Source organism: Nycticebus coucang, chromosome 9, assembly GCF_027406575.1.
Source record: "Nycticebus coucang isolate mNycCou1 chromosome 9, mNycCou1.pri, whole genome shotgun sequence".
In the NCBI taxonomy this organism is placed as follows: Eukaryota; Metazoa; Chordata; class Mammalia; order Primates; family Lorisidae; genus Nycticebus; species Nycticebus coucang.
This window is the reverse complement of record NC_069788.1, coordinates 7,120,642-7,135,949: the sequence shown is the minus strand read 5'-3', so window position 1 is coordinate 7,135,949 and position 15,308 is coordinate 7,120,642. Positions and strand designations below refer to the sequence as shown.

Sequence of the window (15,308 nt, the reverse complement as noted above, 5' to 3'; positions counted from 1 at the left end):
AGACAAACCAGCTAAGAGAGGTCATATATATTGCTTGGTAGTGATCTAAGGTGGTATTTGATTAAAACTACAGATACCAGAGGAATTACTAGTTGACTTTTTAAAAAATATTGTCTCAGTCTATTAATTGTTTTTGATAAGATGTTGGTTGATACTCATTCATTTGTTTACCACATACTAAATATCTGACTTTGCTAAGCATGAGAACTTAGTGGTTCTCAACCTTCCTAATACCATGACCCTTTACTACAGTTCCTCATATTGTGGTGACCCCCAACCATAAAATTATTTTTGTTGCTACTTCATAACTATAATTTTTGCTGCTGTTATGAATTGTAATGTAAATATCTAATATTAGGCTACCCCTGTGAAAGGGTTGGTCGGGTCATGACCCACAGGTTGAGAACCACTAATAGAGGCTAAGAAAAACTGTTCAGTGGAGAGAGAGCTGTGTGGAGAAGTGGTCTCATGCAGGCAGGTGGTGGGACATTGGGGGAACTTGTGACTGGCGCTGTTGGGTTGGAGCTTTGGGAACTGCTCTCCCTGTGCGACTAGGTGCTGACGCTATGTAGATGGCTAAGGTCATCTGAGGACTAAGCAGAAAAATGGACCATTGTGAAAATTAAGAACATGATTTGAATCTTTAGACAAAAAAAAAGTCCTAACTTTGCAGGGCACATGAGGTTTAAATGAGTGCTATGGGGCAGAGCCAATTTTTTTTTCCCCAAAAAAAGAATGTAGAGCCTTTGCTTAGAAATTTTCATAACAAGTACCTATTCTGTTTCCACAAAGAGCTGTTACATAGTTAGTCCCTATTGAACATTTCATTTTCTGAAGATCATTATTCTTAGGAACCCTCGCGGAGGAAAACACTATAAACTATACCCCTGGGTACTGAATCAGCTGGCTTTTTGCTGAAGTACTTGCCTCTGATCTGTTTGTATTCTAGATAGATTCTACTGAAATCATAATTACATTTTGCATAGTTAATCTAATTTGTTCTTTGTGACATAACTGACCATTGGCTTTTCATTGTTTTTCTTTAAACTATTTATCAAAATAATGTTATCAGTAAAAAGGAGGATCTTATATTAATCTATAGTAGATAGGTCATGCCCAGTTCTTTTAAAAAGTTGATAAATTTGTATAAATTAGAGGACTAGGATTTAGTCCTGTTTTAAACCATTTAATAATTTTAGCTTTATTTTAAAATATATTGTGAAAAATATGTTAATATTCCTAGATTTTTTTATTTTTTTTATTTCAAAATATTAAAGGGGTACAAGTGTTTTTGTTACATGGTTACACTGTTTCAGGCTGAAGTCAGGGCTTTTCAGCACCTCGTGAATATTCATTATACCTGACAGGTAAGCCTCTACCCCTCACTCTCTTTCCATCCTCCCCACTTCTTAGTTTCCAGTGTCCTTAGGTCGCTTTGTTACCATGTGTAACCCTCCTTCAGCTCCCACTTATTAGTGAGAACATGTGGTGTTTATTTTTCTATTCCTGAGACAGTTCCACTTAGGATAATATGGTCCAGTTATATTCAAGTTGCTCCAAAAGACATTCCTTCTCTATTGATGGCTGAGTAATGCTCCATCGTATGTATGTATATAGGTGTGTGTGTATCACATTTTCTTTACCCACTCATGAATTGACGAGAACTTAGGTTGGTTCCATATCTTTGCAAATTGCAAATTATGCCACAGCAAACTTACAGGTGCAGGTGACTTTTTTTTTTAAATGACTTATTTTCCTTTAGGTAGATACCCACAAGTGGAGTTGCTGGATTGAATGGTAGGTCTACTTTTAGTTCTTTGAGGAATTTCTATACTGTTTTCCACAGGGGTTGTACCAGTTCACAGTCCTACCAATGGTGCATAAGCATTCCTTTTTCTCTGCATCCATACCAGCATCTTGTTTTTTGTTTTGTTTTGTTTTGTTTTTTACTTTTATTAATGGCAATTCTGACAGGGTTAAGGTGGTATCTCATTGTGATTTTAGTTTTCATTTCCTTGATGTTTAGTGATGTTAAACATTTTTTTCATATGTTTGTGGGCCATTTGTCTACCTTCTTTTGAAAAAATTCTATTCATATCTTTGGTCCAATTTTTTTTGAGGGAGTTGTTTGTTCTTTTCTTGGTGAACTGTATGAGTTCTTTATAGATTCAGGATATTAGTCCTTTGACGGAGGAACAGTTTGCAGATGTGTTCTCCCATTCTGTAGATTGCTTGTTTAGTCTGTTGATTATTTCCTTTGTTGTCTAGAAGTGTTTAAATTTAATCCAATTTATTTTTTTTTTTGTTCTTTATGTATTAGCCTTCAAGGTCTTATTCATAACTGTTTTTTTTGCGTAGGCTTATACCTAGAAGAGTTTTTCCTACATTTTCTTCTAGAATTTTTATAGTTTCTTGCCTTACATTTAAGTCCTTAATCCATATTGAATTATTTTTTTGTATATACTGAGAGATAGTAGTCCTGCTTAATTCTTCTACATGTTAACAGTCAAACTGACAGTTAAGTCAAGGACCCAATACAATTTCTAGTTGCTACAAAAAAAAAAAAAAAAACCCTTAGGAATATTCTTTACCAAAAAGGCGAAAGATCTCTATAAGGAGAACTACAAAACAATGATGAAAGAAATCATAGCTGACACAAAAAAATGGAAAAACATCCCATTCTCATGGACCGGTGTCTAACCAACATGGTTAAAATGTCCATGCTGCCCAGTGTGAATTTCGGGTCCAGTGCAACTCCCAAGAAAAGCGCCAGGGTCTTACTTGACTGACTTAGAAAAAATAATAAAAATCTTTATTTGGAACAAAAAAAAAAAAAAAGAGCTAAATAGCTAAAGTAATCTTAGACCAAAAAAAAAAAAAAAAGAACAAATCTGAAGGCATCGTATCACCTGACTTCAAATTATACTATAAGGTTGTAGTAACTAAAACAACATGTCATTGGTATAAAAGAGTTTGTACTGGTATAAATGTAAAGAAATAGACCAATGGCACAGAATATATTGCCCAAAAATATAACCACACAGCTGCAACCAACTGGTCTTTAGCAATGCGAACAAAAACATACACGGGGAAAGGACGCGCTATTCAATAAATGATGTTGGGTGGTGGTTACATATGTTAACACTGTCACCTTGGTCCTATGTAACCTCTTCATGTGGAATCAGGAGAGATGATAAATCACTGAGCATTTCGAAGATTCTTTCCTTCACTTTAGCTGTTTTCATGAGATGAAACCCTGCTTAGTGAATGTAAGTAGAGCAGTTATGTTTAAAACTCGCTCGTTTCTTGTAAAAATGTTAGATTGAGATACCTAAATTAAAAGGTATCAAAAGGATAGTACCAAAATTAAAGAGATTGTCAGCCAACTGAGATCTGACATTTGGTGGAGATATATGGTTATTTTATTCAATGGACATTCATATTCCTGTTAACCATTGCTGCTTCATAAATCACTCTAAAACGTTTTGGCTTGAAACAGTCCCCAAACCTCAGTGGTTCATTGCAGTGCGAGGTTATTCCTGGGTCTGCATTCTAAATGAGTGTTTGTGAGCAGCTTTGCAGTTCTTTATGAATCCAATCATTTTTCTTGCTGTGACTTCACAATCCTCTAAATCCTTGGAATTCTCTACTGGAGTCTCTGCATCCAGCTGTAAGACTTGTGAAGAGAAGATTTGGAGAATTATGAAGGAGTGTTTAATGTGCTAAGACATCTTCACCTGTTTGCCAGAACTCAGTCATAGGCCATCTCTAACTGCAAGAGGAGCTGGTGAACGTGGCTGAAGGAAGAGCAAAGGGATCTGGGAGATGCAGTTTCTGGCACAGAATTCTACAGCTGTCTTTTTAAATAAGCACATGTCCTTATTAACTAAAATATTTCAAAGACATAATTGCTGTTACATTCTTTTGTATTCTTATAATACATAGGATTATGATGGTACCTTGAGGTTTAAACTGAGTAACAGAATTAACATTTATTTTTTATCTTCCATAGTCTCCAGCCAGGTAAAAAGTAAAATTTTTAAATGTGTATGAAAAAGGACTGTGACATAATATACACAATCTGATATACACAGACTGAAGGGTTAAGCAAATGTAAACTTGAGTCTTTAGGACAAAAAAACACTCAGATGATGGGAAAAAATTTATCACAACAAGTTGGAATTGGACATTAAACAATGAGCTGTTCCAAATAGTGGTATTCACAATTACAATAAGTTCACAGATTAAAGTATCACTCAAGGAGAAAACTTTTTAATGTTTTAGTGGAAGTCAAGGTAGACTACTTACATTGGCGATCCAGTGACAGCTCTTATTTATTCTGAAGGTATTATTTAATGTTCTTGATAACAGAATTAAATAGGATTGTATAGAAATTAATATGGATCATGTAATACTGAAACTAAATTTTAAGCTCAAAAATTACCAAGAATCATTTAAGAATCTATTACTTACAACAATTTAAAATACTGATTCACATGAAAATAAATTAAAGCTGAAGTTGGGTTGACAGTGTAATAAAACTTTCAGCCAAGATAATCTGTGGCTTCATTCACCTGCTTATACACGCATTGTTTAGAAGTTAGCTTGTATTTAGGTACCTACAAAAGAGGGATAACAACACACTTTGCTGTGTATGACTGAGCAAGAAAAAAGTCAAACCAAAGCTACTGAGGTGAAGATTGCTCACAGAAATTTTCAGAAGAAAAGGATGTAAGTTATCAGCTGTAGAATATATCGATATCAAGGGCAAAACAAAGCAAACTTTTGTAATTACAAAGAGAGAACTGAGTGTCAATAAGAAAAGAAGCACTAACCCTTTTCTGTTAATAGAAATGTCTTGTTAATAAAATATTAGCTCCATATTTCCAGTGTTCAAAAGAAGTGACATAAAAGGTATGGAGATGCCTCAAAGGGCTCTGCGCCTGAGCTGCCTGTAGTGAGGGACATTCGGAAATTACTTTGGCCTCCGGTGGACAATAATTCTGCCTCAGTTCAACAGATATCAAGCCACAAACCAAAGGACACAAACCCAGAAGAGGTGAATCGAGACCCAGTAAAGCCTCAGGAGTCAGAGAAAATCATCCCCGGGCCACGCTCTGGACACAGCCCCCAGGCTGCTCTCCTGCCAGAGAGCTTCTCACCTGGTGGCAGCCTCTGACTCCGCACTCTGACCCTGCCGTGTCATTGGTACATCAGAGTCACTGACGCTTTAGACAAGCAAACGCCACTTTCCTTCTTCGAATCACTGTCATTTTTTGCTCTGATTCCTTCTTTGTAGAAGGATAAGGAACTACATATGTACGGAGTGCTAACTAAAAGATAGCTGGATGTTTGGGAACAGCTGAGCTAGCTCTAGGTAAATGCCCAGGTACTAGCTTTCTCCATGGAGTCTCGATGAAACACCACTACATACTGTGCTTACCAAAATTCCAGATTCAAACTAAGGGCACAATTTCTTAGATGTATCCAAAAGAATGTGCCCCTAAACTTGAAATCAGTTCTTGTCTCCTGTACGTGCATTTTCTTTATGGCTTCCTACTTGATTTGGCTCCTAGAGAGGATACCTATTTTAATTTTGCTAATTAAGACATCTCCTCACAGGAAAACCCATTATTGATTATTCTGAAGGTTCAAGGATTCTACTGAACTTCTCCTTGAATTTCCGTCATTAAACTCCCCTGCACACTCCCGGGCTTGGTTTCTGCAATGTGCGGAAGACTACAGTGACTGCATTTTTGCATTATTTATTTTTTAACTTCTTTAAGACAAAATACAACTTCTGTACAAAACTGTAGTTTGTGCTACACCCGCATTTTAACAGATAGCTAAAAAATGAACTACCACCCCAGGGCAAGAAATAAAACAGCCAGCACACACACTGCTTTGTCTCTCCAGAGATAAACACACTTTTAAAAAGCTAATACTTTTCTTTTTTATAATAGTTACATAACCTGCATAATTCAGCCTTTGTTCTTTGTATGTTTTGTAAATTTAATTTTATTATACCATACATATTTTTTTAGGAACTTTCTTTCCTTTGCTAATATTGTATCTGCTAGGGTGCACATCTGTTAAGATCCAGTGATCATGGAGTGAAGCTGTAATTCATCCTGTAGTAATAGGTGGATGGCACTTGTTTTGTGTTTGTTGATTTTGTTTATTTTTACTTTCTTACATATGCGTGCTTCCTAGCACATCATGGGTAGGTTAATTCTGTTCTTAGACACTTGGGCAGCGTTTTTCCTACTCCATGAGATACAGTCACAGAAACCCCTGCGAATCAGAAATGTGGCAGGACTTGTCCTTCTGGACAGTGCTCTCCACTCTTTCTAAAGTTGTAGCCCTCTATGCGGAGAGTCAGTAAGTTTCCCAAGTGGCAAGGAGTGTCCCCGAGCTCAGAATTATCTGGATTTCATTTCTCATATCTGCACAGCCTGACATTTGCTGTCTGATACTGAGCCTTCAGTGGTGAGATCTTTTTGTTTATACCTGTGCTGACCTGACCGTGATTCTTATTGATGATTAGTTGGGTTGTCCCTGAACTGTGTGTCCCTTTCATTCAATATAAAATTACACCCTCTTAAATTAAGTGTTCCATATGCCACAGACATAACAGTAATTAATTTAGCTTCCATAGACTATCTTCATTTCTCTAATCTCACTCATATTACTCTTGTTAATTTTGTTATATAATGACAAATTATAGTTGTATATATTTATGGGATACAAAACAATATTATGAATTTTTAATACAATGCCAAAAATCTTTTTTGATCTTTGCTTTAGTACAGGCGTCCTCAAACTTTTTAAACGCGGGGCCAATTCATTGTCCCTCAGACTGTTGGAGGGCCGGGCTATAGTTTAAAAAACAAACAAACTATGAACAAATTCCTATGCACACATATCTTATTTTGACGTAAAAAACAAAATGGGAACAAATACAATTCACACAGCTTCATGTGGCCCATGGGCCGCAGTTTGAGGACACCTGCTTTATTATTTATTGTACTTTTTATTTTTATTTTTTTCCCCTAAATAGAACTGAATGATACAGTTTGTATTTCCCGTGGACGCCCGTCATAAAATCCAGCATGCCCCGTGCTTGTACCGCTCACTTAGGCTGAGTCAGTTCTTCCTTCCTGCTCACTGGCCTTGTTTTCTTGACACCAACTTGAGCTGCCTCGCTCATGGACTTGAGAGACCTTGGCCAGTATGTAGGGTTCTTTCTGTCAGAATCTATAACACAAGTCGCTGAATAGGGATTCTCAGTATGTTACTAAATTAGAACTGGTTTGGACTTTGTGGAGCTTTTTGATCTTATTTTTTAATTGCTGCCATCTGCCGTGTTAGTGTGGAAAATCATCCCTAATTATTAGAGAAATGCAAATCAAAACCACCCTGAGATAGCATCTAACCCCAGCGAGAATGGCCCACATCACAAAATCTCAAAACTGCAGATGCTGGGCGTGGATGTGGAGAGAAGGGAACACTTTTACACTGCTGGTGGGACTGAAAACTAATACAATCTTTTTGGAAGGAAGTATGGAGAAACCTCAAAGAACTCAAGCTAGATCTCCCATTTGATCCTGCAATCCCATCACTGGGCATCTACCCAGAAGGAATAAAAATCCTTTTACCATAAGGACACTGTACCAGACTGTTTATCGCAGCTCAATTTATAATCACCAAAATGTAGAAACAGACTAATGCCCACCAACCCAGGAATGGAATAACAAGCTGTGGTATATGTGTACCATGAAATACTATTCAGTTAAAAAAATGGAGACTTTACATCTTTTGTATTAACCTGGATGGAGATGGAACACATTATTGTTACTAAAGCATCACAAGAATGGAGAAGCAAGAGCCCTATGTACTTAATTCTGATAGGAGGACAATAAATGACCTAATACACAGTGGGGGTGGGGTAAGGGGGGAGCGGAGAGAGGGAAGGAGGGAGAGTAGTGAGGGGTCACGGTGTGTGACACACCTTTTGGGGGCGGACACAGTTATAAGAGGAATTTTACCTAACAAATGCAATCATTGTTACCTGGTTCAAAAAGACTAAAAAGAAAAAAAAAATCTATTAGGACTTAATTTATGGCCCAACATAGGATCTATCCTGGAAAATGTCCCAGGGACACTGGGAAGAATGTGTTTGCTGCTGCTGTTTGAGGGAGGGGTCTGTCAGATCTAGCTGGTTTATTGTATTATAGAAGTCCCTTATTTTCTCACTTATCCATTATTGTTAGTGAGATATTGAACTCTCAACAGTTATTGTAGAAATATGTTTCCCTATTCAATTATAATTTTTTGCTTCAAAAAAAATAGAAATACCACTGAATACAGGCCCATTTTTGAAAAAGTAAAATAAAAATAAAAAATTTGTGTAAGTTGGTGGTATATGAATACATTGCATATTGGTGAAGTCTAGGCTTTTTAAAACAAAAAATAGTAACATCAGTATAAGTCTAAAATTAAGTTGAATTAACTTAAAATTTTTCTTTCCTGGTCTTTGTAAGTAAAGATAATTTGTAAGCTATTTTTAAATCTACTTACTTTTTTTACATTATAATTTTTACATATTTACATATGTTATTCTGTGCTATTAATTTTAATGTTTCTGATATTAGTGGACTTAACCTATTTTTTATACTTTACTAGATATTTTGCGACTTAAAAAAACATAAATAGAAACATACATCATTTTTATGGTTTTACATTATTCAAATATGTTCTAATTTAATGAGTAAAAGTGATCATTTATTTTAAATTTAATTGTTAGAGATATACATCTTAAAATGTTTACTATTTCTATTTATTTGTATATTGATTAACTATTGTTTCTTGCTGTAATCTATGGAGATTCGATATTATTTTCACTGGTTTACATGTTTTTTGACAAGCACCATTAAGATTGTTTTGGGTACTAAATGGTTATTTTTCTCAGAATGATTTTCTCACTTTAGTGATTGTGTTACTGTAGTTTAATTTTTTTTACATAGGTGATGTTTGTTTTATTCATTTTACTGCTCAAATTTACAGAAATCATTATCTGACCAGAAATCTAATAATAACAGGCATTATTTTCTGGTATTATTCCTTAAATTTGTAAAACCCTTAATTCACTTTTAATTTAATTTGACACAAGTTTTCGAACTAACCGATGACCACCCCACGTTCTTACTTATCTGTCCTTCACTCTGCCCTTTTCTTCCCCTAATGAGAACATTAATCTCTGATGTGGGATATGCTATGTAGTGCCAGAGGGCTGGAATTTCCCCGGTACCTTTCCTTTGTTAAAGGGACCCCATAGCCAAAGCCTTAGGAAGTATAAGAAGCTTTGTTTTTATTTGGAATTTAATATTTCTTACATTTATCTTGGTGTTGGTTTTACTGTATCAATTTTGTTTGGAACCTGAAAAAGTTCTTCCATTCCCTCTATCTGAATTTTTGTTGGTTTTCAGGGAATTATTTTATTTAGAGTTTGGAGGATTGGTTCTAATACATTTGTTCTATTTTATTCTTCAAGAACTTTTAATTTCCACAGTATCTTTTTATGTGTACCTGCTTTTTCTTATTTTCTTCATTTCCGCTATATGCTGGTTGAGCTTGAATTTGCTCTTTCTTTTGAGCTTTCCTATTTTTTCTGCATGCTCTTCCTTTTCTTGCTATATCCTCATTAATGTCAATGACAGGATATGCTTTTTTTTAAGGTACACTAAAATAACATACAAATCTAGCTATTAAAAACTTTAAAGTAATTAGACACCATAAAATGGAAACAGCCCTGTTCAGAATATCAACTAGAAAGAGATTCCTACCACTGTTTTCTCTTTTAAGTCCCTTTAATATGGTTTTGTTCATTGAGCTCTGACTGACGTTTTATACCTTAAAAATGTCTTCTTTTTTCTTGAAGGCTAGTTCTGATGGTTCTCAGTTATAAGTTAATATATTTTTTGTCATGATATTTTGAAGATAGACCAAAAACTCACACTTTTCTTGTTTCTATTGAGTAATTATGTTGCCAGTCTAACTGTTTTTTCTGCTGTGTACATTATGTTACTTTAATCTCTGGATGCTTGTTCCTTATGCCTGGAAAACATATTTCTTTGATCTCTTCCCACATTGTTTCTTCTCCAGTAGTCTCACTTTCTCTTTTCTTTTTTTTTCTTTTGTACTCTGTATATTAACATAGTATATCTTCTCATTCTATTTTCAATGTCTCCTAAAATGTTAAAACATAAAATGTTTCTTTTATGCATGTATTACACATCTTTTTTCTTTCCTAAATTCTGAATTTTTTTAATGTTCATTTTCCAATTCACTTTTTTACCCATGACTAATTTGCTATTTATCTTACTGAGTTTTAAATTTTAAACTCTTATTTCTTTTCTAGTTAATTTATTTCAGATACTCCTTCTCATTCATAGTTATTTTACATGCCATTTCTGATAGTCTAATGTCTCTCTTTGATAAAGTTATGACCATTGTACAATAGAAAATACACGTCCTGAAGTAATGATAGAATTTTGTTAGACCAGTGTTGTATCTAACCTAGCAGTCTAATTCCAGTATTTTTTCTTCAAAACTGATACTCAATTTTTCAAGTGCTCTTTAACCTCATTAATGATATAAATACATCGTTGATGTGTGTTCATGGGTCTACATTTATATGACAATAAATGTGCCTTAAATTTGTATGATAGTAAATGTTTTGAACTTTTTCAAAAATATCCTTTCACAGTAAGATTGAGCTGGATTTCTTTCTCATAGCTTTTGACATATTTTGCTCACCATAAGCAGAAGTAACTATTGAAGCAAAAATTATTGTATTTTTCCTTAAGTTCTAAGAGATAATGGGGACTAGCTGAGTCACTGGCACATGAACTGCGTTTAGTTACCGTGAAGGAATGGATGTGTAACTTATTTTGATAGCTTTAATTTTGTTTTGTCCTATTAGAATCATGGTATTTTAATGAATAACTTCCTACCTTATAGAAACTCCTAATACATCTAATTATTTTAAAGATATCATTTTATGTAATTACTTCAGAAACTTACTCTGTCAGGCATCCTCAAACTTTTTAAACAGGGGGCCAGTTCACTGTCCCTCAGGCCATTGGTGGGCCAGACTATAGTTTAAGAAAAAAAAAAAAAAAACTATGAACAAATTACTATGCACACTGCATGTTTCTTATTTTGAAGTAAAAAACCAAAACGGGAACATACACAATCACACCGCCTCGTGTGGCCCGAGGGCCGTAGTTGGAGGAGCCCGGCCAGGTGTGTAGCGTAGTTACTTTTATAGTATAGGAAGTCTGGGCCGGGGGCGCCTCCACCTGTTGTTCACAGGGGAACCACTTCCCCTGCGCGGATGTTTCCGGCAGCCAAGCGGAGTGGTCTGCAATGCGCATGCGTGAACGGGGTGCCTTCCGGGTGCTGCTCAGGCTGGTCGCCGCCCAGTGAGCCGGTGCCCCGTGGGGCCTTGGCATTCAAAAGGACCGAGTATAGCAAAGAATCTGCATCAGATTTTGCACTGAGCTTGAACATTCCTTTGCAAAAAGGATTGAGATGATTCAGAAGGCTTTGGGGGACTATGCAAGGACTGCAGCACAAATAAAAGTGAGGCACAAACGCGTCGGAGATGGTGGCGAATCTGCTGGAAATGGCCCGTGCGCGTCCGGAAGGCCTGCGACGGGCAGAACGCCCGAGTGTGTGGGCGGCAGTCAGAGATGAGCAGCGCCTCATCCGGGGATTCCAGAAGCTACTGAGCCTGAGATTTTGATGCAAGATCTTGGCATGAAACGTGTCGTGCCAAAACGTGTTCCACAGCTTCTGCCACCACAGCAGCAGTACTATCCTAACGTTCGGTAGTATCCTAACATCCTGCGTTTGCTAACGACTTGCTTCAGACTGCTACCAAGGGACAGATTTCCTAAGTATGTCATAAACCGAGATGAATGGTGGGTCCTCAGCCATGAACCAGAAATGAAGGCCCCGTTGTCCCAAAGGCAGATGCCTCGTTCTTCACCCCTAAATAAGGCGCCAAAAGTCACAAGATCAAGATTATACCAACCGTGTTCTGTGATGGGGAAGGTGTCCATCGTGAGTTGGATCCTCCAGGCCAGACAGTTAGCAAGGAACATCACCTCTGCGCCTGTCCTCAGCAGAGAGATGCGACGCTGCAAATGGGCCGCAGCAGTGGCCAGCTGGTGACTAGCAGCGGGAGCCCCACAGCCCGTCTACTGGGCGACGCGTCCCCTGCAGAGTTTGTTTGCAAAACACAAATCACCCAGGTGACTCAGCCTCCCTAGATCCTAGATTTGGTGCCCTGTGACTTCTGGCTTTTCTCAAAACTAAAATCGCCTTTGAAAGGGAAGAGATTTCAGACCTTCAGTGAGATTCAGGAAAATATGACCAAGCAGCTAATAGCAGTTCCAGCAAGGGCTTTTGCAGGGCGTTTTGAACAGTGGAAGAGATGCTGGGAGAACTGTGTGGGGTCCCAAGGTGCCTAGTCTAAAGGAGAGTGGGGGATGTTGTCCTCTGCACAGTGTTCTTACACCTTCAGTTAATGACTTTTTATATTACATGACTGGATACTTTCTGGACAGGCCATGTGTGTGTGTATGTGTATGTGGTGGGGGGGTGTTTTTATTGAATGAGAGCCTTTGAACAGTTTCTTGTGGCTTTCAATTGAATTTGAAGTATTTGCTTTCACTCTAGTTGAACTGAAATTTTAAGTTTTTTGTAAAAACAGCTTTTGTTCTGAGGCACACATTGGAGTTGCTGTGTTGCTAGAGGGGCAGTGGGTGGCAGGTTAGCAAGGCCCCTCACTCATGCTTGTTTGCTTAATGCACAGGTTAATTCCAGTTGTCAGTGTCCTGGATATTTCAGCCTATTAATTGCTTGCCTACGGTGGTCGCCCTCACTATGACAAGCAAGGTGTGTGTCTATAGCTATGGTTGAGACTTCTGAATGTTTTGGTTATTTCAGAAGTTTTATGACATGCTTGTAGCATTTATAGGAAGAGGGGTTTTATACCTTCTTGCTTTCTCAACTTCCCAGAAGTGACACCTCCTAGGGTTGGTTGGTTTGTTCCGAGTTAGTCCCCCCTTCTTAGTTAATATAATAAATTCACATTCACTGTGGAATAATAGGAGAAGAAAGGGTTTGAAACATAATTCTAGATGCTTCAGAAAGTTGGAAACACGTGTTAGTGCACTCTTCCATGGTTTCACCACAGAAGCCTCACATAGAATACTGTTGTCAGTCCTGGCCTACACATCAGCCTTTCTAAAAAGTTCCACTGTATTTTATATTTATAAAAGGATAGGTGTCAATTAAAATGTGAGGAAGGATAAAAGCATTCTTAAAATAATATTCACAGAATTTTAAACATTATTAATGGTTATATAGTCTTTGAATGAGCTTCAGTTATGTTGAGAGACAGTTTATAGATAGACTATGGAAAAGTTCTTTATGATGAAATTTTCTCAGCAGTGTTTTCTAGTATTTTAGTTCTAGAAAAATAGATTTTGTTTATAGCATTTAACTTTTCAAGTGTCGGTGAATTAAATGTATATAAGCTTCAACATCTTCATAGTATCATTCTAAATTATAACATTTCACTTAATTGAGTACTTACAAAGTGCCTGTCACAATGTTAAGCATTTTTACTGTCTAACTTAATATACATAAAAACTCCATGAAGCTGGTACTATCACCATCACCATTTTACAGATGAGGAGGCAAAGACATAAAAGGTTGAGAAAGTTGCTAGCATAAACTACAAAATAGTGGATCCAGCGATTGAGGATCTGCATACCTAACCCATCATCGTTTGATTTGCACTCTGTAAAGTCTGTTTTATTTCCCCGTGAGCTTTTCTTCACTTTAAGTCATCCCCTAAAGACTTAAATATGAAGAAGGTAAGTATACAATTAAAGCATCAGTAAAATACCCAACAGAAGTCTTTTAGAGCTTAGATAAGTAAAAATTTTTAAAGCTGATAATCTAATGAGTAGTACTGGAGTTATTAAGGTTGTGAATCTTAGCCAATTATAATATTAATAATTATAAGTATCTGTGATTTCTGATGGTAATATAACTGTGTTTTAGCATTAAGTTGATGAGTTGATTTAAAACACTGTTATTAAATATTGTTATGCATGTTCAGATTTATAATAGACATTTCTTTTAAAGCCTATAATCCATTCACTTTCTTATTGTCATTGTTTAACTTTTAAAATTAATGTATATTGGCTATGCTCGTAACTTACTGGGCAGGGCATCGGCCACATACACTGAGGCTGGCAGGTTTGAACTCAGCCCGGGCCAGCTAAAATCAATAATGACAACTGCAACAAAAAAATAATAGCCGGTATTGTGGTGGGCACCTGTAGTCCAAGCCACTTGGGAGGCTGAGGCAAGAGATTCACAGAAGCCCAAGTGTTTGAGTTTGCTGTGAGCTGTGATGCCAGGGTCCACTACCGAGGACAACATAGTGAGACACTGTCTTACTAGAAATAAATAAAATAAAATTAATGTGTATTATTAAAATATTCATTTGAGAAGTATCAACAAATATGTTCATCCTAAAAATACAGAGGAAATAGTTCCTAGTTGAACAAAGCATTGTTTAATATTGAGAGCAGTGTCTCGTCAGCACGATTTAAGCTTGTACAGAACAAGTGACGAAGTATATGACTGTTTCTTTGTTCTGAGATCCTCCTTGGATCTTTTATTCTTCCAACTGTGTTTATATATTACTATTATTTATTTATTTTTATTTATTTTTTTTTTTTTTGTGGTTTTCGGCCAGGGCTGGGCTTGAACCCACCACCTCCGGCATATGGGACTGGCGCCCTACCCCTTTGAGCCACAGGCGCCGCCCAACTACTATTATTTTTTTTTAGATAAAATCTTGCTCTGTTGTCCAGGCTAGAGTGCCACGGCCTCAGCCAGCTCACAGCAATTTCAAACTCCTGTGCTCAAGTGATCCTCTTGCCTTGGCCCCCCAAACAGCTGGAACTATAGGCATCCACTGCAATGCCTGGCTAATTTTTCTATTTTTAGTAGAGCCAGGGTCCTGCTCTTGGCTCAGGCTGGTCTCAAACTCCTGAGCTCTAAGAATCCACCCGCCTCAGCCTCCCAGAGTGTTGGGATTATAGGCATGAACCACCACACCCAATTCCCAGCTATGTTTGAAATAGATTTAATGAGCGTCCAGCTATTAGTTCTACACACCTTAACATAATTAATAATCAAAAGCCTCTCTCCTGATA

General features: G+C 36.9%; 1 protein-coding gene across 1 annotated transcript in view; it reads left to right on the top strand.

Moving 5' to 3' along the window:
• Nucleotides 1-15,308, top strand: part of MEI4 (meiotic double-stranded break formation protein 4) — a 140,516-nt gene that overhangs the window by 70,054 nt on the left and 55,154 nt on the right. The window lies entirely within an intron of this gene.